Below are 15,578 nucleotides of genomic sequence, written 5' to 3' on the forward strand. Positions count from 1 at the left end.
ATGAATATTAATATGTAGTCTGATTTTCGGTATACAAATTTAAAAGAAAGCTGATTTGAAACTAATGTACAATTCATGGCACTTCAATTTAATAACGGCGAGCAAAAGAAAAAACAAACCCTTATTCCATTATCTGGCCATTCGCGACTGCCGTTCTCCCTGTCAGCTATTATTTGACACGCAGGTATGGCAATGGAGGAATCGAAAGATTTTTCGCTGGTACGAATTCACAATGCAAGTCTTTTGCAACTGTGTACACCAAAAATTCAATAAAAATAACAAAGTATAAAAAATTCATCTGTGTCGGTCATTACCGAACATTTTGATGTGAGGCCTTGGTTGTGCCCGAGAGTACCCAACCGAAGATGGTACTCTGAGCCAGCAAAGGGCCAAACGTGGTGGGCAGAATCCCTGGTAATATTATCTCCGCATATACATCTGTTTCTAGGATGAGGCGGATCGGCGCGGATGCATGGAACTGCGGATCCGCCAGACGGAGATGTGCGTACGGGGCTGCGATAGCGCTGTCGATGCTGGTCGTCGGTGTCATGCGCCGAAAATTGGATAAGACCGCAGCATGGGTCGCAATCCTTTTGTTCTGTCCGTGTCTACCTCGGATACGCAGCAGACATCCTGCTTGCCCGCCAATGTTGCTGGTAGGAAGTTGGAGCTCCTGGGCGAGCTCATCCGCAATCACGGTGGTGGGGGAGCATCCGTCAAGTAAGGCACGGACGAGGTGTAGCCGTCCCCCAGCTTCTATCTTCACGACCGCGGTGGGTGTGATCGCTACCGTTGGTATCATGGTGGCGGTGGCTGCTGAATGCTGGGCTACGAGCCCTGACCGGAAGGCGGACACGGTGGTGAGCTGCAGTGTGTTGCCTCCGTGGCTGCGATCTTGTGGCTGATGTCGTTGGGGCAGGCGAAGAGGCCTTGTCTCCGCTCTGTGGTTACGTGAATGTCGTCTCCGTTGGGGGTTCCTGGGTTGCCGGCGAAGAGACCGGGTCTCCGCTCGGCCGTTATATGTATGGCGCCGTGCTGTCGCTGTCCCCTGTTGGAGCCGCTTCCTCTCGTGCTGCAGAAGTGGTCGAAATGATTTGGCTGTAGGTGGTATGGTCGGGCGAAGAGACCGCGTCTCCGCTCCGGTTCGGCTGGCATCTCGGTTTCGGGGTGTACGAAGAGGTCCAGTCTCCGTTCCAGCGTCCGACGCATATAACGAGATTGAGTCGTCTATCCGCTCTCGGGGTGAATCAAGCTCCTCTTCCACTTGGGCGCTCCATGGCTTGGAGCGGGCTTCTCGTAATAGCTGCTCCTCTTCGTCGATTGAGGCGATGTGCAGCATCGTGTGGTGCTTCTCACCGCACCGTTTGCATCGCCCTTGGCTTCGGCACGCGTTCGAGCGGTGATCAGGCGCCAGACAATTTCCGCAGTAGCTTTCGCGAATGGTTACGTAGAGGCGCTCTTCTGGCCTTTTCGCCCGAAAGGTTGGGCACAAGCGGATAGGGTGTCGCTCAAGACACACTCGGCATTCCGACGAATAACGCGCTACGTTCGTGGCAGCATTACGTTTCAAAGCGGCAAAACGACCCATTTTCCTGAAAGAAGTGCAATATGTTTGACTGGGTCGAGTCATTCTCGAGATGCAGGGGCGAGTGGTCCCTAGTTGTATTATTGGGGATTTGGGAAATTTTATTAGCGCGCGCATAAGGGGAAACATCTGTCGCTGCATAAAAAAAATATTCATATGTGGCGTGCATTATGTGCATGGCCTCTTTCCCCGCACGTTATGTGCCTGGGTCTTTAGTGCCTTATTTTGTTTATTTTGTGTCACCCGGCAGCGTTTTAGTTGGCCACGGGCACACTAGTGCTGCAGAAAATGAGCATTTACGATTTTCGGTTCACACATTCTGGTGCCGAACCGGGTAGAAAGTGTTTATTGTGGGATCTTTCGAGTAGTTGTTATTTGTGTTGTTGGTGCTAAAAACCAACAACTTTGGTCAGCAAAATTTTATGCTATAAAAAGAAAAAATAAAAAATCTTCGTTTTGGACGAGGAGAAAACTTTGTCGAATGTACCATTATTTTGTATTGCCCTTCGATTATTTGATCAACTCTTCCCCAAGTACACTTGTAGGCCGGTTTTATTGATGGTCTTTATTAAAAGGCACGGTTCCCGAAGTATATTTGGCTCCGATACCGATTTGCCAGAAACGGGTTTTTGGGTACCCGTTTGCATACTTTTATGCATCCCTAATATCATGTACATTTAAAACTCGGCGTATATGTACATACGTTGGTACAAGGATATGGGCAGTCAGTGCACGGATCTTACCGCATTGGTAGATTTAGTAACTTTTCTGATTCATTTTCATTTTCTACTACTTCTACTACTTCTGCCACCAAAACTTGGATTCCACCAATATTTCAGTATTTTCGCACTGAAAACGTATACTGCGATCATTTTACAGGATTTAATTGCCGAGCCCACCCAACTAACATTAGGAGGGGATACTGATTAAATCAGTCAATTTTTGAAAAACTTTGTGAACAACTTTAAACAAGAAATAAATTTTTGATGAGATAAGTAGCCCTTTTTTTTGTTTTGTGAATAATTTGAAGGACAATAAGAAGTTTTACGTAACCGATGACATGCTGAAATCGGTTATTTTGGTACTTTGGAAAACTATTGTTGTAATTAGACGTTTCGTTAACTTTTTGCGGAGCTCGGCCTTAGATCTCTTCGGAGGTTATCGCGCCTTACATTTATTTATTTATTTTTTTTTTTAACTTTTTGCTTGTATATTTCAGGAACTAGTGAGTATCCTAAGGCATATGCTGAGTCTATACAAATTTCCATATATTTTGTTTTGGGTACATGTATAAAATCCAGCTATTGCTTTCTGAGAAAAAGAGAAAAAAAAAAAACCACTCTACTACTATTTTCATATTTTGGTACCCACATTTTGTCTTGTTTTAAAAGTCCGGGCACTGGTATAAGTTTACCAAGCATATATATATAAAGAAAAAAAATGAATCGGACATTTATACATGCACTCGTTTATAGCATGTAAAAATCCTATGAATTGGGACAACGGGAAATACATCGTATGATTTTCCCGTTGCTTCCTTTTTTCTACTACAGCGCGTGGCTGGCGTACCTAATACTATTAATTGCATTGTGGAGGTATTTGCGAGTTGACGCATCGTGGAGAGTGAGTGAAAAAAAGGAAATGAAATTATCCAACGTACATTTTGGGCAAATAATGTGCACGCGCTTTTGTGGATGTTTGATCGCTAGCTTTTCGCTGATGAGCATTTTCCAATCCATTTTTTCTACCGCACTTGTCGAAATTAGCTTTGGTTACATGGGGAATGCTCAACATATCACTTTCTGATTCTGGAACTGTTTTCGGACATCGCTTTTAATGCTTGTATATTTACGATACTAGCCCTTGTGACACTATGTGCAGCAGCTGTTGTACGGCACAAATTTAATAGATCCGAGTATCAACGTTCGTAAATGGCACGCAATTGAGTTGCACCAGCTGCTGCTGGATCGTTTGGCGAAGCCGTTGGTCCACCGAACCCAGGAAGGGCACGTTTCGGAGCATCTTTACGGGAGACTACAAATGTGAGTATTATGCTATCTTGCATAAGCGTATATATCGTTGGACCCAACAAAAAACGTAAGCTTGTGGAATATCATTGGAGAATATTAGGTCCTCACGTAGTAATCCTTCCAGAACCATTTTGCGCATTAAACGTTATACATCTGATTTGTCCCAATCTTTGAGAACGCCATGATGTACCGCTTTATCATGACCGGAATCTACGATGCGTTTAACTAGAGGCCCTTTCAGCACAAAAAACCTTTGCCAATGACGGCCAGGAAAACCGCTTACATAGCAATTCATACATGTAAGGATGGCGTGCACAGGAGCCATCACCATCAAACAAATCGCACATGTATGTAAGCATATTGTAAACAGTTCTTCGGGTGATGCGTGATACTAAGCTGTCATCCTTAAACATAGAACATGTTAGCATATTATACAAATATTCGAAACATCTCAATTCAATAGCACGTTTGTCGATCAGTTGGCAAGGCAAGAAGGCTGCCTCGTCTTCGAAAGCTTTTGTAAAGCGCACTTTTAGAAACATCCATGCTTAAAGTAGTGGACCATTTGCAGGATTATGATACATTCTTATTATTTCTTTATCTAAAGACTCAATAATATTGAGTGCAATTGTTGAAGCATTATCTGGCAAATCAATACAATTCAATAGCAGAATAGTCTCTGAATAAGCTAAACGTGTTCTTATTTCATTATGTGTCATGTTTACCAAATAACTTTGTCGACGCCCAAATGTATGTTGTCTAAAAACAGTTGAAATGGCAAAAGCTCATAAATGAGTAGTAAAATGTGTGTCACTTCATTAATTTCTCGCGCATTTCCCTCTGACCAAACAATTAAACGCGCATGATAATCGAAAAATTCACCATTAGCCACCTAATCGGTGGATACTCGTTGATTAGCTGATCCAATTGATTGAGATACGAATTGCGTAGTTTAAAAAATGTTATTTTATTTAAAAGTTCTTTGTATTGAGTGTGGTATGGATGATTTGGAACTTTGTAGACAAAGTAGCATATTTTTAACGATTTTTAATACAATTATGCGTTCGAGTGTGTAATAGCCCCATATGTCATCGAGCAGTTTGCTCATATTACTTTCTGATGAAATGTGTGGCCAATGAGCTTGCTGACCCACGATATTCATTTGTTAGATAGCAACAGAGTATCTTCCAACATTGTTGCGATTCTAAATCCAATAGCTCTTGCAAGTTCTTCGTGAATGGCAGTAATTTCAGCTGTTTCCTCTCCTTCAACAAATCTTCTAATTTCACATTTGAAGCAGATTTTTTGCGAAATTGTAGCACACCGGCTAGCAGCTCCTTGGATACATTCAACAACTCTTCACGCACTGTGCTCTCTGGTATCTCGTGGTGTATGCCGGATACCAATTGCCACAGACCCTTCCAATCGGTGATAACACTTGGGGAGGAGCTCATTGCGTTATCTAAATATTTTTCAGACGTTTCTCTTATTTAATTGGAATTTCACTTAACGTTTGTAAAATAAAAACAAATTACATTCCTTGCATTGCCAGCCGCACCTCAGCTATGTGTAGAAGAGTGAAACGCGCCCGCCACCTACATATGTCCTTAGCAGCACGCGCATCTTTTCGGCACTGTTCCAGCATATTAATTTCCTGGTAACTTTGCTTTTTAAGACAATTATCGTATGCTGTATCTCTTCATTCCAGACATTGTTCACTCGTAAAATGCTCACTAAAAATCTAGCTGTTGAGCACGTCGACAATCTGTTACATTTTCACAGTATCTCTCTAGTTCTCTACATGTAGCTTCTTTACATCCATTGCAACCGTGTTATCCAAGTCCAATAATTTCTTCATACGCGTCATATCCGTGGTAATTATAGTAACGTAAACAGTGAGCTATTTCGCCATCACGACCTGCAAGTCCTGCTTCTTGGTAATAGCCTTCAATGGTTCTTGGTAAAAGGTAGTGCAACACAAAACGTACGTCTGGGTTATGAATACCCATTCCGAAAGCTATTGTTGCGCAAAGCACACGCACTTTACCACTCCACCAATCCTTTGACGCGTCTCACGTAGAGTATCTGTTAAACCGGCAGAAGGGCGAACCGCATGATACGCTAGCGATTTTATGACAGCTGCATGTAATTTATTTGCCAGCACTTCACATTCCTTACGCGATAAACAATAAATTCTACCACTCCAATTAGATGGGCGTCCTCTTAGGAAGGCTTGTATATCCGCTAATGTACTAACACCCCGTGTCGGCAACACTGAAATTTACTTAAATTGCTACGATTATACCTGGGTAAAACCCATTTAGGATGTGCCCAATGCAATTGACGTAGGATATCAGTGCGTCCGCGGAGTGTAGCCGTAGCGGTTAGCGCCATGATTGGCACTTTAGGAAGCCGTTTGCGTAGTATGCCAAAACGCTTGTAATCTGGGTGAAGATCATTACCTTATAAAAATGTGAACGTAAACTGGAGTAGGTCTGGAGAATGCGAAGCCAGTTGTCGTAACTGTGCGCACCCGGTCCCATGCTGCTTTACCAGATGAAGGAAAGGTGCCGAAGAGCCAACAGTGTCAACTTGGCGAGGTTGAGTCCATTCTTGGAGACAATTTACTCAATTTTGAGTGAAGCTGTATCAGGCTTTTTGATACCTTGGACCAAACTCAGATATCTATCAGTTCTTGTTTTTTTTAATGTGTATACAAAGTTTGGTCGAATAATAATTTCTAGAATAAATGTGTAAGATAAGTGGTTAATCCTTTAACAGGGCATTCCTGCACAGCATTTAGATGGTCTAATTTTTCTCCATCTTAATATAATTTGATTACATTTTGAGACTAAGTACTGCGAAGCGGCCCGGGACAATTACCGCTTTTGTACTACCTACGGTTGGTATTATATAAATACTAACAGACGCGGCAGACTTTGTTCTGCTCTAGCTTTGGTCTATCTGCATAACTTCATGGCAGTTCTTACCTCTTACGCTAGCTTCAACTCTCCCCTCCATCTCGTGGAGTGAAAACTATGAAAATTTGAAGAAGTAACACAAATTAAATTGCGGATGATTTTAGAGTCTGCATTCATTTTGATTATCAGCGAATTATCAATACTATCTGATCTGAGAAACCGATTCATAATCCCATGTAAAAAATATGCAAATTTAGTTTAGATTTTATATTGAGAGGAATATTTGTTAATTTTTTTTGACTTACGCATGGACTATATATCATTATATTTAAGTTTTCCCGGCAGTGCAATTGCCAAACTTTTTAAGGATGTTCACAGCGCTGTATTAGGGTTCTAGTGTCCTCGCTCGGGGTGAGTGAGTGAATTTTGGGGTTGATTTTTTAAGAATTAAAAAAAAGTGTTTTGTGGCAGAGGGGGGATCTGCGTGAGGGCTTTTCCGGTATCCTCGTTATGGGAGAACGAGTGAGTGGCACGATTTTTTTTTGAAAATTTAAAAATTGAATGGGCCGGAGAATGCCTTTGGTTTCGGTGGCAGATGCGAATCTGCCTTAGGGTTGTTGGTTGGCCTCGTTTCGGGGGAACGAGAGCTGGGGTTGATTTTTCGGAAAGGAGGGATGGGGAGGAACGGAAGGATTGTTAAGAGGAACTCGTGGTCCTCTCACAATCTATCTCCGTAGGAAGAAGGATCAGTTTGACCAAAGGTCGTCTGTTCCACTTCACACGCTTTTGAAGTTCGGATAAATATTCGGTTTTCCATCGCTGGCAGAAGGTTGATGGAGGGCCTTGAGCTTCTGCCATCTATTTATCATGGAGGCAGGGTTTTCGTTCGCATCCGGTTCGGGCGGCGCCAGAAGATGGCTACCCGTTAGGAAATGTCCAGGGGTTAATGGCTCCAGGTCCGTTGGGTCATTGGACGCCGGGCTGAGAGGCCGTGAATTTAGGCATGCCTCGATCCGACACAAAAGGGTTTGGAACTCCTCCATGGTATATTTATGGAGAAAAGCGACCTTTTTGAAGTGGCTTTTGAAGCTCTTCACTCCCGCTTCCCACAGGCCGCCCATATGTGGAGCGCCGGCGGGAATAAAATGCCAAGTTAATGCTTGATGGCTATACTTGGAGACTGCTTTGTCTCGGCTTTCTGCCAGGAAGGCTTTGAATTCCGATCGTAGAGATCTGGAAGCTCCGACAAAGTTCGTACCATTGTCGGAGTAGATGTTTTTTGGACAACCTCTTCTCGCGATAAAACGCGAAAAGGCTGCGAGGAAGCATGGGGTGCTCAGGTCACTAGTGGCTTCTAGGTGGATGGCCTTAGTGGAGAAACAAACAAAGAGGCATACGTAGCCTTTGGACAGTCGACATCCCCTACCGCGGTAGCTTTTGATGTCGAAAGGCCCCGCGAATTCTACCCCGGTATTGGTGAACGCGCGAGTAAAAGTAGTACGTTCGCAGGGAAGGGTACCCATAAGTTGGGACTGCGCCTGCTTCCTGTGAATAATGCAGGTTTTGCAATTGTGGATGATGGCTCTGATCATTGTCTTGACATTCGGAATCCAATACTGGGTGCGAATAAGGCGGAGCATGAGCTGGTTCTCGCCATGAAGGGAAGAATGATGAATCATCATGACTGCAAGGCGAGACAGCCTACAATTGTAAGGCAAGATGACCGGATGCCGCTCGTTGTATGACATGTCTTTTGAAGCCCCAAGACGCCCTCCTGTTCTGATAATATCATCTTTGTCGATGTATGGGTTGAGTGACAGGATTTCACTCTTCCGATCAATAGGTTCCCTATTTTTTAATTTTAAATATTCTGTACCGTAAAATTGTTTCTGGCAGACTCGTATTAATGCTTGAGTCGTTGCCTTAATCTCATCGGCTGAGATTATGCACGACTTTTCTTGGAACACTGCTTTAGTTTTAGGATGCGTTCTTTGATAGAATCTCCTAACATAGGATAGAACCTTCAAAGCCCTGGGTAAATGTGAAAAACGGTCGAGAATATCTACATGATCTACCCTTGTCGTGGCATATGTTTGTGCCCTCTTCTCCTCAGCGGACGTTTTTTATTCGGTGTCTTGTGCTGGCCAGTGGGAATTGTCTTCTTGCAGCCAAGAAGGTCCCTGCCACCACAACGAATTGTTGACCAACTCTGATGCAAGTAGTCCTCTGCTTCCTAGATCCGCTGGATTAGATTCCGAGTCCACGTGAAGCCAGTCCTTGCTACCGACCATATCGATGATCTTAGTGATTCGATGTGCGACGAAGGTTGACCAGGAACAGGGCGGCTTTCTTATCCATGCGAGTACGATGGTTGAATCCGTCCAGAGGTGAACTTTTGCTGGCCCCAAATGAGTGTTTCGGAATATTGATTCCATGATTTCTGCGAGCAGCACGGCGCCGCAAAGTTCTAAACGTGGTAGTGAGATGGTTTTCACTGGGGCTACTCGGGTTTTGGCTAGCAAGAGATTTGTGAAACTTTTATCGTCCCTTTTTACGCGCATGTAGATTGCTGCTGCATATGCCTTTTCCGATGCATCGCAAAAACCATGTATTTCGATGTCGTCCTCGGGCGTAAAATTTACCCATCGCGGTATCCTAATGTTATCTATTTCGTTATAGTGTTGGGTGAAATTTTCCCACCGTTCTAAGGTAGTTGGGGAGACAGGTTCATCCCACCCGGTGCCCTCTAACCAGATGTTCTGCATTAGTATTTTTGCTACTATGACCATTGGTGCAAGCCAGCCTAAAGGGTCGAAAAGTTTGGCTATAGCGGATAGGATTGCGCGTTTGGTGATGTTCTCGCCATTCTCTAAAACTCCTGCGGTGAAGTAAAACATGTCTGAATGCGCGTTCCATCGTATTCCGAGTGCCTTCACCGAGCTAGCCTCTTCAAACGCTAGGAAGTCCTCGCTGAGCAAATCCGTTTTGGGGATGTCCTGAAGGATTTCCTCACAATTGGATGTCCACTTGCGCAATGGAAAGCCAGCTGAGTGTAATGCTTCGCGAATCTCGTTCCTTGCTTTGATAGTTGATATGCCCTCCAGATAAAACGTCGTCGACATACATACTTTCTCGTAATATACCCGATGCTATTGGGTGCGTGTTTTCTACATCATCAGCCAATTGTAGAAGTGACCGTATCGCGAGGTAGGGGGCGCAGTTTACACCAAAGGTGACAGTCTTTAGTTCGTAAAGACTGATGGGTTCGTTGGGGGATGTTCGATGGACAATCCGTGTAAATTTGGTGTGATTTTCGTTCACCCAAATTTGCCTATACATCTTTTCGATGTCGCTATTAAAGACGAAGCGATACAGTCGCCAACGTAAAATTAAAATAGGCAAGTCTGCTTGGAGTACTGTACCTGGGTGGAGTATGTCGTTTAGACTAATGCCATTTGCTGTCGGGCTTGACGCGTTGAAGACGACGCGCACCTTGGTAGTGGTACTTTCTGCCTTTACAACGGCATGGTGGGGCAGGAAATAATTATCCGAATCGCCGGATGGTACATTATTTTTGATTTTTCTCATATGTCCAAGTGTTTCGTATTCTGACAACACCCGAACATACTCTTTCCCTAAATCTTGGTTTTTCAGTAATCGCCCCTCATTTCTGAAGAATTGTGAACATGCACGCCTTAGGGACGGTCCTAATTTAATATTCTCAGGGTAATCCTGCCTGAATGGTAGCGAAACTCTATATCTTCCACTTTCATCACGTTTTGTTGTGTCCTTAAATAATTTTTCACAATACCTTTCTTCTTCATTCAGCATTTTGTTTTTGGGAACATTTTCTACCTCCCAGAAAGCTTTTAATTGGTTGTCCAACGCAACCTCGTTGTAGAATGACATGATGCTCTTCGTTGGACTCGGTGCTTCGATGCGACCGGTTAGTATCCAACCGAACACTGTCTCTTGGGCCAAAAGTGTATTTAGTACATTCTTTTTCAGACCGCTCAGTATAATTTGGGGATATATGTCTCCTCCAAGTATGAGGTCTACGTCTTCGTTGATGTAGAACCTTTTATCTGCCAAAACCAAGTCTGGGAATGCCTGCATAGTCATGGCGTTGATATGGCAGGATGGAAGATTCCCAGTGAGTTTGGCTAGGACTAGAACGGGTGTAGTCAGGCTGAAGCAGGCATCCACTGGTGAACGTAATTCAATTTTGGATGACTCTTTCACCTGAGCTGACACCGCATTTGTGATGCCTGAAACTTGGGCATGCATTTTTCTCGCTGGCAAATTGATTCTGCGTTTCAGTCTTTCAGTTATAAAGGAACATTCAGACCCTGAATCAATTAATGCCCGTGCGGAGAAGTCGGTACCATTATGGCGAATGTGTACGCGAGCAGTTCCTAATAGCACACCTGTGCTGGAATTCGTATGACAGGATGTCACATTTTTGTTCCCGTTTGAACCTGGTTTTTCTGATTCCTGTCTCGCTAATGCCTGTCTAGAAGTAGAGGGCCTATTATCGTAGGAGTGTTGGGGCGGGTTGTAGGTGGTGTTTTTCTGTAGGCTATCCGCATGCAGGAGCGTATGGTGACGAGAGTGGCACGTATTGCAGTTGTAGGAACTGGTGCATCTGGTCACTGTGTGTCCTGGGGATAGACAATTCAGACAACCACTTGTAGATTTTATGAATTTAATCCTTTCTGGAGGGGTTAACTCGCAAAAGCGTGAACAGTTGCGTAATCTGTGTTCAGGGGATTTACACATTTTACAAATTGATTTTATTGTTTGCTTGGATACTTTCGTTTGAAAAGCACCAAGTCTTTTCGTAGGGGTTTCTGACGATTGTCGCGACGCGTTTGGTTTTTGCACTTTCGAAGTGGCATGCCCTGTAAAACCAGACACTGTTTCAAGTGTCTGAAACCCATTAGACAGGAATTTATCCATATCCTCCCACTTGGATATGTCCATTTTATGGTATATACTTTGCTCCCAAAGAGCCAGCGTGCTCTCTGGTAACTTGGTTGAGCATAGATAGGTCAGGATTCCATCCCAATTGGAAGTGTCAATTTTGTGGCATTTGAGGGACGAAATACAATTATTTATATCATTTTGCAGCTTTTTTATTGAACTGCCACACTCACTTTCTACCTTTTTTAAGTTAAATAAAATTTGTAATTGTGTGTTAACTAAGATACGTTTGTTTTCGTATCTTTCACACAAGTTTTTCCAGGCCATCTCGAAACCTTCATTTGTGAGGGGGCATTTTTTAACGATATCTTTTGCTTCGCCCTGCGTTTTGTTGTTGAGATGGAATAACTTTTCCACCCCTTTCAAGCTGGAATTGTTTATATAAATTGCCGTGAAAAGGTCGCGAAAAGTTGGCCAAGACAGATAATCCCCTTTAAAAACTTCCGTGTCGCAAGCAGGGAGGCGAATTTTATGCGCATGAGGTTCTTGCTCAGGGTTGACGTTCTTTTCATCCTTCTTGTATTTTTCTGCCTCAGCAGATATAGACGCTGAACATCGCACGTAGATTGCGTATGCTGCCTTTTGCTTCTTTCTGATCGCCATAACGTCATCCGCTGACACCTCATCAGATCCCAATAGCGAATCAAACGCAGACTTTACCTTCTTCCACAAGAGCCGCAACTCTTCCTGCTGTATTGCAAGGGTGTGTTTGCTATGGTCGCTCTCCGGAATAAGGCTGTAATCTTTATCAAACTCTGCGATTGATTCTGCTAAACGGATGTAGGTTTCCATTGTTTTATTTACGTTTATTAACGAGAAAATTTTCGATTAGAAAAATAGAACTCTTCTGAGTTAATATGCCTGCCCAGCCCTAAATAAAAACTATTGAACTTCGAGTTTATTATTTATTTTGTTTATTGCAGACTTTTTGTCTTGGTAGCGACAACGAAAAGGGTTTATTTTATTGACTTTTTTGTCACAACAGGGACAACAAAAAGGATTTATTTTTGGACTTTTTGTCACAGCAGTGAAAAATAGCAAACGATATTATGTACAAACTTTTTGTCTCAGCGGCAACAACAAAAAGGGGACCACTCACCACCTCCACAAATAATGGGTGTATTTTTGAGAAAGTGAAAAAATGCGTGCAATATACGAATCTAAGCGCAAGAAAAAAGTGTAAAAAGTGTTTAAAAAGTGAAGTGAGCACCGGATTAATTAAATTAAATTGAACTTGATTTCGTGTGTGTGATGTGCAAATAAACCACAACAAAAACCTATTTAGTATGGTGCGGAAAGTGAGGTTAGGTTACCCTCTTCCTTGTGTTGTGTCTGGAAAACCTTACCACTGGTGGGGGGATAGACCAGATAATCACAAGGACTGAAATAAATTAACAAATCAAGTGGTTTAACTTTTAAAATGGAAAAATGGTGCCCACTAAATAATCTCACTTTTTACACTTCTTCTCGATTTCAATATTTCGCGCACAACACAGGTATTTTCTTTATTTTTCTTCAATAACACTTAAAAAAAAAAAAATGGCAAGAAATATAACACTTACTTCTCTTTGTGCTGTGGCTCCGGTATTTGTATAATATAATCCCACTTTTCTCGCTGTTGTGTTTGGCTGCTACGGCAATCCTTTGACAAATTGTTTAGTATGCAAATGTGATGTGCGGGTTGATATGTGGACTGTAATTTGTAGGTGCTTTTAGTTCCTTTTTCGGGGAGTAAGGACCAATGTTCGGCCTGGGTGCGTCTGAAACCGGCAGTGGGTAGGCGCACACGGGTCGATCTCGGAATGGATGGGTCACTCGGAATAAATAAAGAAGAACGCCAAAGAGGAATTCCTCGTTATAAAATAATGTTTAATTCCAAAGTGAAAAGAAAAATATACAATAGGTATAATGTTACCTTAACGTACAAAATGCTGGCGGTGATGATCCTGGGCGATGTGAACTGCTTGGCGGTTGATCGAGAAAGAGACCGGTTATCCCGTTGAGGACAACCGCTAAGCCGCGAAAAAGTCCTCTGGTGTGAAGGAGGGGAAAGGCCACACATACAACCACCCCCACATATACGTGCATGGGTGCTGACAACCTGCACACACACACGTGCATGTGTATGAAACGCATGCATGTGCATGCATGCACACAAATGTAGGCGTGAGTGTGGGTGGCTGGAAATATTATTAAAACATTAGGGAGGGGCGCCGTCAATCAGGTAAAAGTTAGGCATTGGGCCTAAACACGGAGGTCATCTTGGAATCACGAAGACGCTCGAGAAGATTAAACAGAGATTCTATTGGGTTGGTTGCCGTCAGTCGGTCACTGAGTGGATTGCGAACTGCGAGGTTTGCAGCAGAGCGAAAGGGCCCAGAACACGAAGTCATGGCCAGATGAAGCAATATAACTCAGGTGCGCCATTTGAAAGGATCGCTATGGATGTCGCCGGTCCATTTCCTACTAGAAACGGCGGAAACAAATATGTACTGGTAGTTATGGATTATTTCAGCAAATGGCCAGAGGTATACCCAATCCCAAATCAAGAAGCGGAAACGGTAGCAGAAGTGTTTATAAACAATTGGGTTGCAAGGTATGGTGTTCCAATGGAGTTACATTCTGACCAAGGCAGGAATTTCGAATCAGCTGTGTTCCAGGAAATGTGTAAGTCATTGGGCATTCGAAAAACACGGACAACTGCATTGCATCCTCAATCCGATGGTATGGTAGAACGATTCAATAGAAACTTGGAGGAGCACTTAAGGAAAGTAGTAGACAAGTACCATAAAGAATGGGATACCCGCATACCATTATTCTTGATGGCTTACCGATCAGCAATGCATGAGACAACGGGCCAAACCCCTGCAAAAGTAATTTTTGGCAATGACCTTAGACTGCCAGCTGATTTGAAGTTTGGGATAGATGCCAATGCGGAGAGAAATGTCAGGAAATCCACTAGTGATTTGGAAGAAGAGCTAAGAGAAATACATGATCTGATAAGGCAACGAACAAAGATTATGAGTGACAAGATGAAAGCCAGATATGATAAAGCAATTAATTCAGAAGGTTTTCAGGAAGGAGATTTGGTGCTGTTATACAACCCGCAACGAAAAAAAGGTTTGTCCCCGAAATTGCAGTGTAATTGGGAAGGCCCATACAAAGTTGTAAAACGGATCAACGATGTAGTGTACCGCATACAAACTATCGGTAAACCACAAACCAAAATGAAAGTGTTCCATTTGGAAAGGCTGGCAACGTTTAGATCGAGAGATTTGTCTGACCGGGACGATCAGACTTAGGTGGAGGGCAGTGTCACGGATATTAGCATCGCTAAGTTATACCAACACTAAGGCGATGCTAAAGCCACGATAAGCAGTATTTACGTCAATAATCAAATCATGTATACACATATATAAGGCAGCCGAAAGATTGCACACACAGATGCATTTACTTATACGCCTATGTATGCGCGAGAGACTGTAAACTACAAACATTCACATCAATAATTCAATCATTATGTATCTACATAAACGAATAAATAATTGCGTCTACACATATGTACGTATACGAGCAGCGGAGCGGCAAGTTTGAGTGTAATTGTGAAGTATTTTAATAAAGGCCATTTTTCCATTATTCAATATTGGAGTTATTTATTCAACAGTTTAGCGATACGAACCTAGCAAAAGGGCAAATAAGAGGAATTTGCAGCAAATTCGTTACAATATTTATGGCTAGGGCATATTGTTGTTGTAGCGATAAGGTTACTCCCCGAATGCTTTGTGAAGTGTTATCGATGTGATGATCCTTTGCCGGACACAGATCCGGTACGCTCCGGTAACACAGCACCATTAAGGTGCTAGCCCGACCATCTGGGGAACGATTTATATGGCCAAATTAAACTTTCAGGCCATCCCTCCCTCCCCACCCCCAAGTTCCATGAGGAGCTTCGCGTCGTCAGAGCCTCGTCGGTTAGTGAAACGGGATTCGCCGCTCGAAGGTGAGGTTGACAATTGGGTTGGAAAAGCTATATATTGCGCTACACAACCCCTTGAATCC

This window comes from Eurosta solidaginis, chromosome 5 (genome assembly GCF_040869045.1).
Source record: "Eurosta solidaginis isolate ZX-2024a chromosome 5, ASM4086904v1, whole genome shotgun sequence".
Lineage (NCBI taxonomy): Eukaryota > Metazoa > Arthropoda > Insecta > Diptera > Tephritidae > Eurosta > Eurosta solidaginis.